At 41.4% G+C, this 17,970-nt stretch overlaps 1 protein-coding gene across 2 annotated transcripts in view; it reads left to right on the top strand.

Annotated features, from left to right (window-relative positions):
• The first annotated feature begins 3,772 nt into the window (after positions 1-3,772).
• LOC112251141 (circadian locomoter output cycles protein kaput-like) overlaps positions 3,773-17,970 on the top strand; it is a 50,647-nt gene continuing 36,449 nt past the window's right edge. For both annotated transcript variants that reach the window (XM_024421906.2, XM_024421905.2), the window contains exon 1: positions 3,773-3,893. The gene's annotated coding sequence lies outside the window, so the exon portion shown is untranslated. The remainder of the gene's footprint in view (positions 3,894-17,970) is intronic.

The following is a 17,970-nucleotide window of genomic DNA, read 5'->3' as shown; positions in this document are numbered from 1 at the left end:
TAAAACTGTTTGGCCATAATGACCATCGTTTGGAGGAAAAAGGGGGAGGCTTGCAAGCCGAAGAACACCATCCCAACCGTGAAGCACAGGGGTGGCAGCATCATGTTGTGGGGGTACTTTGCTGCAGGAGGGACTGGTGCACTTCACAAAATAGATGGCATCGTGAGGGAGGAAAATTATGTGGATATATTGAAGCAACATCTCAAGACATTAGTCAGGAAGTTAAAGCTTGGTCACAAATGGGTCTTTCAAATGGACAATGACCCCAAGCATACTTCCAAAGTTGGCTTAAGGACAACTAAGTCAAGGTATTGGTGTGGCCATCACAAAGCACTGACCTCAATCCTATAGAACATTTGTGGGTAGAACTGAAAAAGCGTGTACGAGCAAGGTGGCCTACAATGCTGACTCAGTTACTCCAGCACTGTCAGGAGGAATGGGCCAAAATTCACCCAATTTATTGTGGGAATCTTGTGGAAGGCTACCCTAAATGTTTGACCCAAGTTAAACAATTTAAAGGCAATGCTACCAAATACTAATTGAGTGTTTGTAAACTTCTGACCCACTGGGAATGTGATGAAATAAATAAAAGCTGAAATAAATAATTATCTACTATTATTCTGACATTTCACATTCTTAAAAGAAGGTAGTGACCCTAACTGACCTAAGACAGGATTAAATGCCAGGAATTGTGAAAAACGGAGTTTAAATGTATTTGGCTAAGGTGTATGCAAACTTCCGACTTCAACTGTACGTACTATATAAAGATACAACATGCTCACAACCTGCCATTGGATACAAATTATAAAGAAATTGTGCATGTCAAGTTATAGTAAATACTGTATAGAAAATTATATTTACCATCTATTTCTATTCATCACTTTAAAAATAACAGTTTTGAAATGTCTACCTTGTATTTTTAGCTATTAGATTGAGCCTATCATTCCTTATCTGATGAATTGGTGACAAATATTTCTCAGCAAAACTGATTTTGCATGAAAATACTTGGGTGAAAGATGTTTGAAACCCCAATAAATGCTCAAAGGTTCTGAACATAAGAGAAGAGGCATTACACGTGTTATACGTTTATAGAGTTTTGTACTTAGAGCTTTGAAAATATACCACTTACATCTGAAGAATGTACCAAAATGATTGAAAAAAACAAATGTTCATGTTTAAATATTTGATAATGGCGCTATCTGGTGGTTGTCAAAAGAACATCTCAGAAAACATCTCTTCAGCACCAAGTCCATTCCAAGGAAATTGTACAGTTCCCTCATTTAGAAGTTGTGTACATTTGTTTAAGATTATTATCATAGTGTTGAAAACCATACAAAATAAAAGTGTTTGTGTGTTCTCAGCTATTGGGTCAGGTTCTGAGTGCTTGTTTGTTTTTTCTCTCAATTCCTTCAGGGAAACAGCACATTTGAGCAGGGGCCACAGAATATCCTAAAGCAGACAGAACTTTGTGTCATGATGGTAGTTAGTAATAATAGCGTAAGACTACTGGACCTATGTTCATTATTATTATTTATTTATTTAACCAGACAAGTCAGTTGAGAGCACATTCTTATTTACAATGACTATGTAGGCCTATACAGTAAATCTCCCACATCAAGCATGCTGCAAAATCTTTAGTAAAACAGTAGCCTAAATACAGTTTATTTGTCAGCTTGCAAACCTGCAACCAGGTCAGGTCATGTCTGAAGACCCAAAATAAATATGAAGTTCTGTAGGCTAATATTGTCTTACTGGCTTTGTTATTTCTGTGGATTGTGTGGGTTTACAGCGGAGCTGAACAATAGTCCTGGTCCATTTCGATTATACAGTATGTCTCTCCTTGTTCCACCCTTAATTGTTCAGAATGTAACAAACGGATAGTCCAGAAATATTGAAAGCTCGTGTCCAACTTTTAAAGGGACGTTCTGTTTAACGTAAATCCTGTTGTGAAAACGCACAATCCAGTGATACGACACATCAGCTGCCAAGCATCTATTTTCCCGCGCACAGTAAAGGTTGGTTGACTCGTGAGTTTGACCTAATTGGCACTCTGCCAACTCAGTGAGAGCTCATGGAGGCCAAAAATTTGGAACGTTTGTATAACAGGAATTCAGAGAGCGCGTGCGTAGCCACAAATCATTCTTAAAAAGATTCACATGAAACAAACATAGTAGCCAACATGTTGTTTACACCATCTAATAGCAAAATAAGGATTGTGTTTGCTGTCATTCTGTTTTATGATAAGAATATATACAACTAAAAGCACATTTCCATAATGAACAAAAATATAAATGCAAAATGCAACAATTTCAAAGATTTTACTCAGATGATCCAGCAGGTGAAGAAGCTGGATGTGGAGTTCCTGGGCCTGGCGTGGGTACATGTGGTCTGCGGTTGTGAGGCTGGTTGGATATACAGCCAAATTATCGAAAATTACATTGGAGGCGGTTTATAGTAGATAAATTGACATTCAATTTTCTGGCAACAGCTATATTGGACATTCCTGTAGTCATCATGCCAATTGTATTATCCATCAAAACTTGAGACTGTGGCATTGTGTTGTGTGACAAAACAGCACGTTTTAGAGTTGCCTTTTATTGTCCCCAGCACAAGGTGCACCGGTGTAATGATCATGCTGCTTAATCAGCTTCTTGATATACCACACCTGTCAGGTGGATGGATTATATTGGAAAATGAGAAATGCTCACTAACAGGCATGGAAACAAACAAACAAACATTTTAGAGAAATAAGCTTTTTGTGTGTGTGGAAAATTTCTGTAATCTTTTATTTCAGCTCATGAAACATGGGACCAACACTTTACATGTTGTGTTTATATTTTTGTTCAGTATACATAGGCCTACATGAAGAAAATGTTTGTAGGGTAGGCTATTATGAGAAAAAGTGTTCAGTAGCAACAAATGATAGGCTATGCGCTGCGTTCAAATGCTTGTCGTAGCTTCCTATTTCCTACCTGTGATGTCGGAAATACGACTTCGTTTCATTCATGTACTTTTTGGTCAGAACAATTCTTCAACCTATAATAAGACTTTAGCTATCTTGATAAGGTTGATAAGTTAATTATAAGCAACGTTAGCGAGCCTATCTAGCTTTCTTAACAATGACAATATCTGTAGTTGTTTAAAACGGATTTGTTATAATCTTTTATTCCCCACTTGTAAACTTATTCAGACTTGAAGGGTCTTTCAAGTGAACTTACGAATAGGAACTAGGAACTTCCAATATCTCGGATAATACATACACACAGCAATAGACCCGTTCTAGATACACAACTATAATACAATTAAAGGAAATATGAGGAAGATAAAAAAATAAAAAAATAGTACTTTACATTATTGCATGGAAGAAACAAAAATGTGTTTGGCTGTGTGATGGTAACCCTTTTAGTTTACAGATAATGAACCACTAATATAAACTATGAAACATAATAAATCATTGAATATATATGATTTATATAAAACATCTGGTTTTGTATGTAATATTCCTATAAAATACTAAATGAGCCATTTATCCATGTTGACTTTAAAGTTTACAATTCCGAATATATGCCTACACGCAGAACACTTTTTTTAAGTGCCTCGAAAATGTATAGGCTACTTCTTTCCAAAAATATAATAATTCAACAACAAAACTATTATGGTTATGGTTGTTGTGCTAGGATAGATGCTTTGTGTTATTATCTAAGCGAAACATAATTCACTCAAACGTCTTACAATATTTGCAAGATATGGATGAGTTTATTGTGCCAAATTGAATGCTCAGTAAAAATGCGCATGCGCGTCAGGAGACCGCGGTAGGCCCTGCTGTTTATCCAACTCCAGTTCAACCCAGCGCAGAAAAACAAGGAGCAGGAAAATCCCGATGAACAGAGAAGGTAAGAATTACATTTTAACGACAAAATCTACAATAATTTGGAAACGCGCCTGTTATAGTGCGGACTCAGTAATATTGAAGAGGAGTCAACGGAGATGTTTTCTTGTTGTTGCTATGTTTGCTTGATTCAGAAGGCCTGGTGACCCACATTCATAATCTAGGCTACAAATACCGGAGAGTGAGCAGCAGAACGCCGCAGATGTTTTTGAGGTTTTAAATATTCCCCGGGTTTCGTATGTTTACAATTTTCTGTAATATTGTTGCTATATCTATCGCATAATGTGTTAACTTTGTTTCTATATTTAACCTGGTTGCTCGCAGTGACCCCTGTTTTAGAGTGATGAAACGCGCAGTTGGTTTCGGGTGCGCGTTTGGAATGACAGCACAGTTGCGTCTGTTTCACAGTAATTTCTAGCGATGTTCATTTTTGGGGTTGAACGCTGCGGTTGTGCAGCGAAGGTGCGATTAGCTGTGGATGCGATTGTTAGGTTTTTACTGTGCAATCGGATGCTTTCTCATGGATTTGGGCTCTCCCGTGTGAAACAAGTCCAAGTTATCCAGAACATTTTCACCTAGGTTCCGCGGACGCAACCTGTAAACGTAGCGAGCGGGTTGATCCAGTGAGAAATTCAAATCAATATTATGCTGAGGAAATCCGTTGGCTATAACGGGATGAACATTTAGCATGAGCTTGAATGGGTTTGTCAGTGATCAGATATACTGCCAATGGGCACTGTAATCAAGAATGAGCTACAGTTACAATTCGAACCTCGGATTTTGGCTCATAGAATGAGGGAGAGCATTGTGCACCAGTAAACTAAATAGCTACATTTTGAGAAAAATACACAGTGTAGGCTATGGGTAAAAAAATGCAGACCACTTATAGTTGTACGCAGATACAGTGGCTCTTGTAAGCAACATTTTTAGCATATATACTGAACACATATAAATGCAACATGCAACAATTTCAAATATTTTACTGAGTTACACATCATATAATGAAATCAGTCAATTGAAATAAATTAACCAGGCCCTAATCTATGGATTTCACATGACTGGGCAGGGGTGCAGCCCACCCACTGGGGAGCCAGGCCCAGCAAATCAGAATGCGTTTCCACCACAAAATGGCTTTATTTACAGACAGAAATACTCCTCAGCGTATGGTAGAGAAATTAACTCTCAATTCTTTGGCAACAACTCTGGTGGACATTCCTGCAGTCAAGCATGCCAATTGCACACTGACCTCAACTTGAGATATCTGTGGCATTGTGTTGTGTGACAAAACTGCACATTTTAGAGTTGCCTTTTATGGTCCCCAGCACAAGGTGCACTTGTGTAATGATCATGCTGGTTAATCAGCTTCTTGATATGCCACACCTGTCAGGTGGATGGATTATCTTGGCAAAGTAGCAATGCTCAAATTGGTGGAGATTTTGAGAGAAATTTGGAACATTTCTGGTATTAAAAAAAAAAAATTCAGCTCATGAAACCAACACTATGTGTTGAGTTTATATTTTTGTTCAGTGTATATGGCTTTTGACTCGGCTACAATGTATTCCACTGGTAAAAGTCTAAATGGCTTTAGTTCTAGTAACCAAATCAGTTGAGTAACCTATCTGACCATCTTCATTCTGTTATTGTACTGCCTTGATGTAGGCTACAATTGTTGTTTATTTATGCACGGAATGCCTGACAAATGCAATTTGGGTTCACTGGCTCCTGTGATGCTCAGTAGTGTTGGACAGCCTTGAAAAAATATCGATATGTTTCTTAATCAGCTGTAAAACAAGCAATTCCATGGTAGGCAACAGTAATACAAGATTTTTCACTTTAAAATGTATGTTAAACAAAAACCAATGATTGCAAAGTTAAACAAACCATGCAACTCTATACACAATTTTAGTAACAGAGTGATGTACTGTTTGTGCAGTCATTGTTACTAAACTTTGCATCTGCACTCTGTTACTGTGGAATTGCCCAGTATCACCTAACAATGGCCAATGTTTGCCTAGTCCAGGATGGATACGTCATCTGTTATTGATAAGTTGCCCTCTGACTTATGCCGATCCAATATCTGCACTGACGGATGCAGAGTGTAACCAATGCTGAAACATCCATTTAACCATGCAAATGGAATAACAAGTTGTTCAGTGGCTCAATGGTTGAACAAGTTGAGGGCAGGCCATGGTTAGTAATTCCTATTCTGTAATGGAATAAAGATTCTGCACACTCAGGATCAATGCACAAATTTCATTTAAGTATGCTAAGCTTTCAGTCGCAAGACCTTCATCAGAGCATATACATTCTTATCATTCTTAATAGTTATCCACTCTGAGCTGTATCTGTTTTGTTGACAGTACTAGAGATACCTAGTTTGCCCTGCATCTAGTGATATCTTTAGTGCTGCGTCTGTGTGACTTGTCTGAGTGACCTTAGTGTTGTTTGTGTTTAGGAGTTTGTGGCGAAGTTGTCTTTGAGTACTGCACAGAGCATGGCCTTTATGGCCCTTGGCAGCTCTCTTCCCTCAAACCATCATTGGGTGCCACGTCACAGCTCTCACACAATATTGGGCAGGAAGCCATAACCTGCTGCACAGTAGCCTGTTGTCTGAATTCTAGAAACTGCACAGTGACTTTTGGTTTGACTGTGGCCAAGTTAGGTGTGTCGGTTTATTTCTTAGCCTAAACCTTGTATTCTTAGAAACTGCACAGTAAGGAAATATGTTTCAGGCGATGTGTATTTGACACCTAGACTCCGGCATACAATATTAGCTGCCCTCAGATGGAGTGACGTATGGTGTTGTTCATTTGATGCTAAGATAAAATCAAATCAAAGTCTATTTGTCACGTGTGCCGAATATAGCAGGTGTAGTAGACCTTACAGTGAAATGCTTGCTTACAGGCTCTAACCAACAGTGCAATAAAACATTTTTTTAAAGGTATTAGGTGAACAATGGGTAAGTAAAAAAATAAAAACAGTAAAAAGACAGTGAAAAATAACAGTAGCGAGGCTATATACAGTAGTGAGGCTACATACAGGCACTGGTTAGTCGGGCTGATTGAGGTAGTATGTACATGTAGATATGGTTAAAGTGACTGCATATATGATAAACAGATAGTAGCAGTAGCGTGAAAGAGGGGGTGGTGGGTGGCGGGACACAATGCAGAAAGCCCGGTTAGCTAATGTGCGGGGGCACTTGTTGGTCGGGGCTAATTGAGGTAGTATGTACATGAATGTATTGTTAAAGTGACTAGGCATATATGATAAACAGAGTAGCAGCAGCGTAAAATAGGGGTTTGGGGGGGGCACACAATGCAAATAGTCCGGGTAGCCATTTGATTACCTGTTCAGGAGTCTTATGGTTTGGGGGTAAAAGCTGTTGAGAAGTCTTTTGGTCCTAGACTTGGCACTCCGGTACCGCTTGACATGCGGTAGTAGAGAGAACAGTCTATGGGGTCTTTGATAATTGTTAGGGCCTTCCTCTGACACCGCCTGGTGTAGATGTCCTGGATGGCAGGCAGCTTAGCCCCAGTGATGTACTGGGCCGTACGCACTACCCTCTGTAGTGCCTTGCGGTCGGAGGCCGAGCAGTTGCCATACTAGGCAGTGACACAACCAGTCCCATTGATTTGAAGGTGGGGTGAATTAGCTGGCTAGTTGATTGCCAGTCGTTTGCTTTTACAGAAGCACAGCACAACAGCCTAGGGATCTCTAAGCTGAACCTGACAGCACTGCAGCAGGGAATGGCAGCTCAGATCGTATGCCCACCGACTACAGTTGCATTACAGCCTGATAGTATTATGTCCTTAGGGCTTTTGATCTTGGAGCGTGTTATTAGTTCTTCACTGCAAAATACCTTTGACAGTCTTGAAATCAATTGCAGTGTTAAAGAATCGATCCAAACCTTTTGTGAAATGTGTACAAAATAAGCTGTGGAGTTCAGGAATCGATCCATGATGTGGGGTTGTGATGAATTCTCTGTTGGAAATAATTCATGAGGAAACACAAACAGAATGCCCTTTTTTAAGGTGGCAGAGTGAGGAGAGATCGAAACAGGCATGTGGTAGAACGGCTGTAAGACCACATCCCTTGTGTAGCTACTCTGAACTTACCCTCATTTTCATTTTGATCTTCCAGTAGAATGGAGGCTAATATGCAAATCCAGCTCGTTCCAATAAGCCTACTTGACACTTCTGTTCCCTTTTTAGGTATAGAGGTGGTCTTTTCCAGTAAGGTACAGTAATGTATCTAGGTCTAACTCGGTGTAGGACACCACCTCTCTTCTTGGGATGTATGTCAACCGTTTGATGCGAACTGACCACTCTGTGACATGATGTTCAGAAAGAAATGGACGCAGATGGCTTTTTATTCTAACATAAGCTTGTCTCTGGCATTTGTACGCTATTGTGGTGCTGCCAGAAATTACAGTCTTTGTTATAGCAGAGCACCAAAGCTTTCATCACCGACAACAATATGTCACGTCTTTGACCATCGTCTGAAATAGCAAACCTTTAGCCACATTTTTTATTTAATGAGCATCTTATTGGAAAGTATAAATTGGTCTTTTGTTTTAACGCACAACACATCCATTTAATCTTTTGGTGTCGAAGTTCATTGCTCTTATATAGCATTGACTTCATCTTCAAATTGTCGGGTTTAATGTATTTTTCTCTTATATATATTCCTTGTATATTGCTAGAAGTTTCAGGGTAGGTAAACTTTAGTCTAGCACTACCTAGGTCAGACATAAATGTCAGTGGTGACTCAGACCAGACGGTGGACATTCTGTGTAGAATGTGATCTCCACTCAAGTGGTGCCCTCCTCTACAGTGGTAATGGCGGTCAGACTGGCTCTGTCTTTGTGCAAAGAGGATGGAAACAGGGATTGGTTTGCTTTCATCAGAATGTAAGCCTAATTTCCTTGCTTTATGTGTGTTTCTGACTGGTGTGTGACTTCTGTGGGAGCTTCAGGATGACCCAGATGTTTTAGTTGTGATTCATCTCTAATCAAAACCTCTGGGAGTAGCAGAGCAGGCAGGACGGCTCTCTGGGCTGACGGTTCTAGAACATGACCATCAGCACTCACACTTCTCTCACATGGCACCACCTTGTCCTCTGAAAATATACACAGTCCACCACAGCCAACCCCAATGAAACCCAAATCTACACCATAACACCATCCTCGGTCCAACAGCTTATTGGATTAATATAAACCAAAACTGCGGACTTAAGAGCAAGAAAGAATGTGATGGGTAGTATCCAATTCCCTCTGGGTCCCTGCCTGCTAAAGACTGCATTCTGGCACGATACATTGTTTGTTTCTTTGGCTGGTCACAAGGACATTTGAGAAGCTTCAGGAGGGTCACGTCACAAGAATGTCAGGTAACAACTGTTTCATATTCCTACCATGTAGACTATCCCAAACCACAGGGCAATCTTGATATCATTTGAGCATGATTATCATTGGCCTTTGTTTTTCTATTTTCCATGTGGACATTTTGAACAAGGCGGATGTGCAGAGACCACAGCCTGCAGAGGGTTTGTTGCCTTACAAGACATCTCTTAAAGTGAAGGAAGTAAGGAGATGAGGAAAATGTGGATTTTGAGGAATGTACAGTCTGTATGCAAGGATTCCATTTAGACTGGCACCATTGGTGTGACGGTCTGAATAATTTCTGCATAAACGCTGTGACCAATTTAGGTTATGTGTATATGTAATTTAGATGGAATGATCTAGGTATGTGGCAGCCTATTGGGGGATGGGTTTCTCAATGCTGGTCTTTGGGTTTGCCGAAGTAAAGTCGTTGGTAAAATGTGTCCAGGTAATAAGTAAAAATTGTGTTACGTAAGTGTTTTGGGATCATGGCCTGATTTTTAAAACAACAGAAATATGTACAAAAATAATGATCGCTTGACTATCATGGAATAAATAGGTAAAAGATGTATTGAATACGGTTTCTGATGTTGATGTGATTGTCTACTGTTGTACTAGTACTTGTTTTTGTTTGTGTTGTTGGTCTATTGCTATGATGTAGGCTAGTCTTAGAAAGCTTGAACATACTGAGGGCTCCTTGATGACTTTGCCAGAGCAGTCTGTCTGTATCTTGTATCTCCAGAGAGCACACTCTTCCTCATTCAGCAGTCTGTAACTGTGGGAATTTCCCCTATAGCCAATGATCTCACTGTCTGGGCTACAGCAGACAGACAACCACTGAACTGATGTCTCCTTCCACCTTCCCTCCATTCAGCCCCATGACTGAGTTTGATGATATGAACATTAGGCCTAATGGAGTTGATCACAGCAGGAATACATTGTTGCTGGGCTGTAGTTGGTCATCTGTAGGGTAAATTCCAACCTTTTGGGATGTATGTGGCAAACTGATTTTGGAAGAAAACTCTGCAACAAGTATTGGGATTAAAGGCGCCAAACTGAAGAAAAGTGTGCCTTTTGATAAATTGACATCCCTGATCATCATCACCATTGGTTGTGATGCTAGACTATATGCTGCTGTGCACTCGTGTTTTTATGATGATTAAATTAGAAGTTTAATTGTCGTATGCAGGCAGTGTTTGACAGAGCGTACCACCCTCTGTAGCGCTTTGCGGTCCCTGGCTGTGGAGTTGCCGTACCAGGCTGTGATGCAGCCCGACAGTATGCTCTCGATGGTGCCCCTGTAGAACACGGAGTGCCCTCGGAGACAGTCTACATTTCTTCAGCATCCTGAGGTTGAAGACTCTGTTGTGACTAGTTCACCATGGTGTTGGTGTGGTTTGACCATCTCAGCTCCTCGGAGATGTGTATGCTGAGGAACTTAACGTTTTTGACCGTCTCCGCTGTGATCCCGTTGATGACCAGGAATACGACTTTCCCGAATTGGATCCTTTGTTTGTACCCCCCATGGCAATTGAACTTATCCCAGAGGCTGCTCCAAGACGCCGCCGGCAGAGAAGGGGTATTCGGGGTGGACTTCTAGTCCGACTCAGGAGGCTGGCACACCATCCACCGCTTCCGATTAGATTACTCGCTAATGTTCAGTCTCTGGACAATAAAGTAGACAAGCTCAGGTCGAGGATCTCCTTCCAGAGAGATATCAGGGACTGTAACATACAGAATCATGGCTCCCTCGGGTTATACTGTCCCTGTCCATACAGCCACCTGAGTTCTCAGTTCATCGCGCAGACAGGAATAAAGAACTCTCTGGGAAGAAAGGAGGGGGTGTATGTTTCATGATTAACTACTCATGGTTTGATTGTGATAACATATAGAAACTCAAGTCCTTTTGTTCACCCAACCTAGAATACCTCACAATCAAATGCCGACCGTATTACCTTCCAAGAGAATACTCTTCAGTTATAGTCACAGCCGTGTATATTCCCCCTCAAGCCGACACCACGATGGCCCTCAAGGAACTACACTTTACTTTATGCAAACTGGAAACTACATCTTGAGGCTGCATTTACTGGTGCTGGGGATTTTAACAAAGCACATTTTGAGAAAGAAAAAAACAGATCACTGCTACTCGCCTTTTCAAGACTCCTACAAGGCCCTCCCCCCCGCCATCCCTTTGGCAAATCAGATCATGACACCATTTTGCTCCTTCCTTCCTATAGGCAGAAACTTGAACAGGACGTACCCGTGCTAAGGACTATTCAAGTCTGGTCTGACCAATCGGAATACATGCTTCAAGATTGTTTTCATCATGCGGACTGGGATATGTTCCGGGTAGCTTCAGAGAATAACATTGACCTTTACCTGGACACTGTGACTGAGTTCATCAGGAAGTGTATAGGGATGTTGTTCCCACGGTGTCTATTAAAACCTACCCAACCGTGGATGGATGGCAGCATTCTCGCAAAACTGAAAGTGCGAACTACCGCATTTAACCATGGCAAGGTGACTGACAATATGGTCGAATACAAACCGTGTAGTTATTCCCTCCGTGAGGCAATCAAACAAGCAAAACGTCAGTACAGAGACGAAGTGTTGCAGTTCAACAGCTCAGACACAAGACATATGTGGCAAGATTACAAAGGGAAAACCAGCCATGTTGCAGACATCAACGTCTTGCTCCTAGACAAGCTAAATGCCTTCGCCCGTTTTGAGGATCACACAGTGCCACCGATGCGGCGCCCTCCCAAGTATTGTGGGCTCTCATTCTCCGTGGCCGACGTGAGTAAGACATTTAAGCGTGTTAACCCTCGCAAGGCATGTTAACTAGCTATGTTAAATAGCTAACTAATCACACAGAATTACATCTACACAGAATGGATCATACATTGATTACAAATTATGTCATAAAGGAAAACGTCCCGAGCGGACGGAACAGATATGACAGCTGGTTACGCAAAGAAAGGGGGTTGGGTTTTGAATGAAAGAGCGGGAAGACTGAGGAACAAAAAGATTTAGTCTCTATCGGGCCGTAGGCAGCGATGCTATTGTAAATACAGTATCTTATGCATTCTAAATAACCGCCCACTTGAAAAAGGAAAATGCAATAAATATTTACTCTGAGCTGCGCTTCGGTAGATTGGTCGTAGATAGAAGGCCGCGTTGTCCAGCATGGATCTCTTGTCCTTTGAAGAATGTCTCTGGTGGTAATCTAGATACGTTGTAGTATCGTTGTGTGTGTGTGTTAGACTGGATATGTCGTCTGTCCTTTCCTAGCCCACATTTACAGCGGCTGCTGCTAACTCAACGGCTAGGAGGTATCACATCTGGAGTGAGAGTTCAAAGTTAATACCAGGTTGCCATACTTTTAAGCTCGTGTTATATTCTGGCTGGTATAGTCGAAATTCATCCTATTGAATCGTCATCTTCAGGTTGATTGTCATCTTCACGTTGAAATTCGATGCTAATTTTGTTAGGTTCTTGACGTTCAAACAGAGCTCACGCTGAGGTTGGCTTAGTTCTTTAGGTGATCTTTATCCTGTCAACGTGCGGAACGCAAGTCCTCACGTCCTTGGAACAGAAAGTTTAATTTTCATCAACGGGTTTATATTATGGTGAAAGAAGGGCGTGTTTCATAGTTTACAACCAATGTCTGTTCACTTGGGTGGGGCCTCTAAGTGAGCAGAGTTTCTCTATGACAAACCTTTCTCTCATTTAAGAAGCTAAAATTACATTTAATCTTTTCACAAATAGTTTAATATTTAAACATTTTAAATTGCACAACAATTCCATGTGAATCTGATAACTAGAATGTGTCGACTTTCCACGATAGCTTGTCATCCTGTCCATTAGTAGTAATGTCTCAGACAACAACTGATCTGAGATCATATTCATTAAGCATATTTTCAACTGGTTGAATTACCGAAATATGGTTCCGTTTCCCACCTTTTGATGTTACCAGACTCTCTTCTTTACAAAGGCTTTACAAGAGTCAACTCTATAAATTAGAGAGAGAGAAAAGGGGAAAGGTATTTATGGGGGTCATAAACCTCCCCCAACGGGCCAACGTCATGACAGATCATATTAACTCCACTTTACCTGACACCCTGGACACACTTAATTTCCCTTACCGACTCAATAGATTCACAGACGATACAATCACCATTGTAATGCACACTGCCCTATCCCATCTGGACAAGAGGAATAGCTATGTAGGAACGCTGTTCATTCAACACCATAGTACCCTTCAAGCTCATCATTAAGCTCGGGGCCCTGGGTCCGAACTCCGCCCTGTGCAACTAGGTCCTGGATTTCCTGACGGGCTGCCCCAGATGGTGATAGTAGGAAACAACACCTCCACTTTGTGATCCTCAACACAGGGGCCCCACAAGGGTGTGTGCTCAGCCCCCTTCTGTACTCGTCTCTTCAACCTCAGGAGGCTGAAGAAATTTGTCTTGGCCCTCTGAAACTTTTACAGATGTACAATTGAGAGCATCCTGTCAAGCTGTATCACCGCCTGGTATGGCAACTGCACAGCCTGCAACCACAGGGCTCACCAAAGTAGAGGTCGACCGATTATGATTTTTCAACGCCGATACCGATTATTGGAGGACCAAAAAAGCAGATACCGATTAATCGGTTGATTTAAAATGTATTTTTATTTGTAATAATGACAATTACAACTATTGAATTAACACTTATTTTAACTTAATATAAAACATCAATAAAATCAATTTAGCCTCAAATAAATAATGAAACATGTTCAATTTGGTTTAAATAATGCAAAAACAAAGTGTTGGAGAAGAAAGTAATATGTGTCATGTAAAATATGTGCCATGTAAAAAAGCTAACATTTCAGTTCCTTGCTCAGAACATGAGAACATATGAAACTTGGTGGTTCCTTTTAACGTGAGACTTCAATATTCCAAGGTAAGAGGTTTTAGGTTGTAGTTAATATAGTATTTATAGGACTATTTCTCTCTATACCATTTGTATTTCATATACCTTTGACTATTGGATGTTCTTATAGGTACTATAGTATTGCCAGTGTAACAGTATAGCTTCCGTCCCCCTCCTCGCCCCTACCTGGGCTCGAACCAGGAACACATCGACAACAGCCACACTCGAAGCATCGTTACCCATCGCTTCACAAAAGCCACGGCCCTTGCAGTGCAAGGGGAATAACTACTCCAAATCTAAAAGCGAGTGACATTTGAAACAGTATTAGCGCACACACAGCTAACTAGCTAGCCATTTCACATTGGTTACACCAGCCATTAAGTTGATAAACTTGAAGTCATAAACAGCGCTGTGCTTGCGAAGAGCTGCTGGCAAACACACGAAAGTGCTGTTTGAATGAATGATTACGGGCCTGCTGCTGCTCAGTCAGACTGCTCTATCAAATCAGACTTAATTATAACATAATAACACACAGAAATACGAGCCTTTGGTCATTAATATGATAGAATCTGGAAACTATCATTTCGAAAACAAAACGTTTATTATTTCAGTGAAATTACGAACCGTTCTGTATTTTTATCTAATGGGTGGCATCCCTAAGTCTAAATATTCTTGTTACATTGCACAACCTTCAATGTTATGTCATAATTACGTAAAATTCTGGCAAATTAGTTCGCAATGAGCCAGGCAGCCCAAACTGTTGCATATACCCTGACTCTGCGTGCAATGAACGCAAGAGAAATGACACAATTTCACCTGGTTAATATTGCCTGCTAAACTGGATTAGTAGTTATAACTAGTGATTATGATTCATTGTTTTTTATAAGATAAGTTTAATGCTAGCTAGCAATTTACCTTGGCTTCTACTGCATTCACGTAACAGGCAGGCTACTCGTGGAGTGCAATGGTTAGAGCATTGGACTAGTTAACTGCGGTTGTAAGATTGAAACCCCTGAGCTGACAAGGTGAAAATCTGTCGTTCTGCCCCTGAACAAGGCAGTTAACCCACAGTTCCTAGGCAGTCATTGAAAATAAGAATGTGTTCTTAACTGTCTTGCCTAGTTAAATAAAAAGTATTATAAAAAGTATTCTTAAAAAAAAAAACCCCCCAAAAGAATCAGAAATCGGCGCCCAAAAATACCTAATTAATCGGCCATTCCGATTAATCGGTTGACCTCTACACCAAAGGGTGGTACAGTCTGCCCAACGCATCACTGGGGGCACACTGTCTGCCCTCCAGGACACCTACAGAACCCGATGTCACAGGAAGGCCAAAAAGATCATCAAGAATGTCAACCACCTACGTCACTGCCTGTTCACCCAGCTATCATCCAGAAGGCGAGGATGGTACAGGTGTAAAAAAAGCTGGGGAAAAGACTGTTAAACAGCTTCTATCTCAAGGCCATCAGACTGTTAAATAGACCTCACTAGCCGGCCACCACCCGGCTACTCAACCCTGCACCTTAGAGGCTACTGCACTATAAACATAGACATGGAATCAGTGGTCACTTTAATAATAAAACACTAGTCACTTTGACAATATTTACATACTGCTTTACTCATATGTATACTGAATGCTATTCTACTGTGTTTCAGTCAATGCCACTCTGACATGGCTTGTCCTAATATTTATATATTTCTTTATTCTATTCTTTTACTTTTAGATGAGTTAATTGTTAGATACAACTGCACTGTTGGAGCTAGGAACATAAGCATTTTGCTACACCCGCAATAACTTCTGGTAAATATGTGTATGTGACCAATAAAATTAAATTTGAGGATGGGGGGCATGCCCAGGTACACAAGGAGTACAGGAGGGTACTGAGGACACACCCCATGTGGGGCCCCCGTGTTGAGAATCAGTGTCTGAGATATTGTTGCCATATGTGTGTGCAGTAGGTGAGGTGTTTGTTGACTCTGTTGTCTGATGAGTCATGATAGTGTAGCAGGTGACTGTGAAATCGGAAATGTTTTTGTTAGTCTGTTTGACCCCAGCCAATAAAGACAACCTTTGGACCAGGTGTGTCAGCAGGACTTTTTCACATGCAGAGAAAAACACTCATGTAGGCCAACACTCATGATGCATATGGGGGTAGGTGGTGACCAGTGGGCAGTTGGCATGGTATCTTTTAATTTCCTCCTCTCATGTGCTGGCCTGGCAGTGCTCATTCCCCCTCCCTCTTTCTCTCTCTCTTTTTTTTAACCCCACTGACCCAGTTGGCTGCAGTGCGGGGCCCTTGGTATGGTTCAGGCCCCTGTGGGACAGTGGCGGGACCCCTGCCAGCCTCTCCCTTCTCCCGCTGCTAGTGGAAACTGCTGCTCTTCTCTAAGACATTCCTGTCTGTGGCCTGTGGGACACATGCAAGCAAAGACTCCTTTTGTGCTGCCCGGGGCTGCGGGTGCATGTTCTTGGGTGGAACACAGCTGGCTGCCCAGCTCTGGGAGGCTTCAGCTGCCCAGCTCTGGGAGGCTTCAGCTGCCCAGTGGTGGAGAGACTGACTGGGGTGGGCAGGGCACTGGGCAGCAGCATGGATATAGGAATAGCTCCAGACCTAGGCTTTAGCCTAAGCCCAGCTACAGTATGGGTCAATGACCATCAGAAGAATCAAGCCTGCTGCTGTTTGTCAGTAACTTCACTTACCCAGAAATCCACTATTCTCTGTTTTCTTGGAAATGTCAGCCTACTAATTAGAAGCCATTAACCACAGTGTGCAATGTGCAGGCACACCCTCTCTTATTGTCTGAACGTGATTTAACAGGGAGAGGTGCAGCCTCTGATCTGATAGCGGGAGAGAAAGAAGGTGTATATGCAAAGTGTGTGTAAATGTGTATTTGGTTGCAGTTCCCAGGAGTGAATGTGTTGATGCACGTTGGTGGTTTCTGACTGCATTAGATCAATGAGGGATTCTCTGCCACACACTCTGCTGTGTTTACACAGGCAGCCCAATTCTGATCTTTTTTTCCACTAATTGGTCTTTTGACCAATCACATCAGATCATTTCACATCATATCAGAGCTGATCTGATTGGTCAAAAAAACAATTAGTGAAAGAAAAATATCAGAATTGGGCTGCCTGTGTCAACGCAGCCATAGAGCAGAACCTCTAATCCAGTTTATTCTCTGAAGGTTTTAATGTTGGCGATGCGAGCCGATGGCCCTGTTTCAATGGCTATGGCAGACTCATTTTTCCCATCCCTACTGTAAGCTCCCTGCTGCTACTTTTCAAACGTCGACACTCGGGCTATCCTACCCACTCACAAATCCTCATTGGTTTCAGGTGTCAGGAATGGTACATACAGGCTTAGGCTCATTTTAGAGAGGACCCATTCTGTATGCCAAGGTCCAAATGATCCGGATCAGATTTTGTTTTGTTTAATCTAGGTATGTTTTTTTTTCTTTTCTGTTTTCCTTACCTTAATTTTCTGTATTCCTTCTTTGTTCTGCTCTGTTTACCCTGCTATATTCATTTTAACCCTGTTTTATTTTTACAATGCTTCTAGACCAGAATGGGGGAAGCACTTTCCTTGATGGAAAGAGTTTCTGTTGTATAATGGCAGGGGGGTGGGCATGCTTGGTGATTGAGTCTCTCTCTCTTATATATTAAAAACAGGGGGGTTCTACTGTATAACATAGAAAGCACACGTATGAGGACAGTCTCTTCTCAATAGCATTACAGAACACTCAAACGGTAATGGATGGTTTAGACTGCTTGCAAGCAGCATCCAGTGAT

The sequence above is a fragment of the Oncorhynchus tshawytscha genome, linkage group LG05, assembly GCF_018296145.1.
Source record: "Oncorhynchus tshawytscha isolate Ot180627B linkage group LG05, Otsh_v2.0, whole genome shotgun sequence".
In the NCBI taxonomy this organism is placed as follows: domain Eukaryota; kingdom Metazoa; phylum Chordata; class Actinopteri; order Salmoniformes; family Salmonidae; genus Oncorhynchus; species Oncorhynchus tshawytscha.
This window is presented reverse-complemented; position numbering and strand designations above follow the sequence as displayed.